The sequence below is a fragment of the Brassica napus genome, unplaced genomic scaffold (genome assembly GCF_020379485.1).
Source record: "Brassica napus cultivar Da-Ae unplaced genomic scaffold, Da-Ae ScsIHWf_1351;HRSCAF=1925, whole genome shotgun sequence".
In the NCBI taxonomy this organism is placed as follows: Eukaryota; Viridiplantae; Streptophyta; class Magnoliopsida; order Brassicales; family Brassicaceae; genus Brassica; species Brassica napus.
The window spans coordinates 180,001-182,500 of NW_026014768.1; positions in this window are offsets into that span (position 1 = coordinate 180,001).

Below are 2,500 nucleotides of genomic sequence, written 5' to 3' on the forward strand. Positions count from 1 at the left end.
CATTCCAAACCTCAGAAGAAGAAACGTACACAACCCTTCAACGTATAGGTTCAACTGTTTTCTTTCGTAAAAAAAAGGGGGGGGGAGTAGGTACGTATACTATACTCGTATACTCCCAAACTTCAAAAAACATCTGCAAATCGTCAAGAATAGGCAAACGACAATCTAATATTCGTCTAAACGCTAGCAACATATCCAGACGATCATGAACATAAATCTCAAAGACTATACATCATTTCTTGTCGCAATCATGCGTACAGAAAACCTGTACCAATATCAAACTGAAACTCGACGATTAGCCAAAGTGTTGAAGCCCTTTCGAGCTTTAGAAAGCCAGCTTCGTTTAAAAATTTCTACGAGAAAATCACCAAAGCATTTCTTTCAGTTTCCGTTGAACCAAGCAAGTCACGGAAAAGCATCAAAAACATTTGCGACGAAGAAAACTCGAGAATAGATGTAGCATCGTGCACATTAAAACGAGCACTTTCCTCCCGATGGTTAGCTAGATCCACCTCTGGTTGATCAATTCGTTCAAGAAACGAAAGTGTCAGGAGAATCCTCTAAAAAAACCTATGAAAAACATTCTGCGACTAGATCGTATTAAAATAAACTTCGGTAACACTCCATGAGTAACTCCAAGCAACTTTCGCCTAAGATCAAAATCACAGCAGAAACGTTTCTCGTAAAACCCGCAGAAACAACGCTACTTCGACATATGTATTCATATCACTGATTTATAACCTTCGTAAAACCAGTTATATGATAAATTATCGTATAGCCCACAGTCGGAAAGCATATGATAAATTCTTCGTAACAAAACTAAGTCCTAACAATCAAACAGTTAATGGAAAATCTAAACTTTTCGACAATCGACCAAGTTCGATACATTCCACAATTCACTTTAAGCCCGCTATGTTTTACCCATAATATGCGGCATGTAAGGAAAAATTCGTAAGAAAGCTTCTAGAGCTATACGAAACATCCTCAAAAATGCACGAAATAGATCTCGGAAGGCCAACACTTCAAAAAACATTATGAAGAAAAACGCTTCTTCCCATGGACAAATTTACGCGACACCTCAGTCCTAATTCCTAGATCGAAAATCAAATTATTAGCATCCAAACAGGAACAACAATTTTTGCTGCGAACATCCGTAGTCAAACAAGAACGTTTCTCAAACGCAAGGCTAAGACTAAACTCTTGCAACATCGCGAAACATCTTCAAGCCCGCAAACATTTCAGGCGCGAAATGCGTCATACGAAAGAATAACAAATCTTCAGCATCGCGAGACGTCGCAGACGCCTGAAGATTCGTTCTTTGACGAAATTTCCTTCCACGATAAAAACATTTTCTTGGAAGTCCAGACAGTCATACGCACTAACATCTTCTTACAACATATCCTTCGCGAAGACTCGAAACGGTATTTTTTACCATTAAGTTTGTTGCTGATCACAACAAACTCTCAACGTCCTAAAAAGACTTAGCCATCTCGTAGAGATGACTCTCGTACATCCGACACAAGGATAATAGCGCTATAAAAGAAACCCAAAATTTTTGGTCAGCACTTCCAGGAGGCTTAAAATTGTCCTTGGAGAGATGCTCGGTTCCAACCATACAAGTCGTATAAGCCGAGAACCTATCGCGGACTTTAAATCGGTATGAAATCAGGATGAAACTGAAACGGGACACGTAAGTCGAATTAGTCATCACACCCTCTAAAACCAGGAGTAAACCTAGGTCTTGCCCTAACCCAGCGCACTGGTCTCTAACATATCTAGGCATAGTATCAAGCACGCTGATACGAGATCCCAAAATTTGTCTCTTTGCCAATATTCAAGAATCTTCAGAAATCTCGCAAGTTTACACACTGCAAAAAACTCTCGAAACAGATTACGAATATAGCAGTTCACACAGAGTTAGATTACGAGATGGCAGCCGTCATAAGGCGCAGCCCCAATCGTATCACGTTCTACTTTTAGAAGAGCGAGAAGACCACTTTTCACTGACCTTTTCAACCTTTAATTCCGCCTAACTGACCTTACTTCCCTAACTTGCCAAGCCACTCGCTAGAACCTCACGCTAAAAGCTCATGGTTCTAACGAGCTGGGGGGCTAACTGCAGGGGTCAAAATTGGTCACGACGAAATCAATGTCTGAAAGTCCGTAAAAATTAGCATGAACATTTTTACGAAAACTAATCCTCGTAAAGATATCTTTACGAAGAGCCTTGCGGTAAAATCTTGTTCAAATCTCAATCGAACCACTAAATACGATTGTCCGAAGGCAACGGACATGTATCCAAATCGGCCGCGGACAAGCTCGAGTATGGCAATCGGACCGCAGACAAGCCAAGCCCGATCGATACGCGGCGACCAAGTATGTACACAGTTCGGTCGCTACGTAGTGTCCGAGCGTCCGTCCCGCTCGGTCACTACGTAGCGACAGAGCTCTTCCGAAACGTCGATACGACACCAGTCCATGCATTCTCGTCTATCCTTTG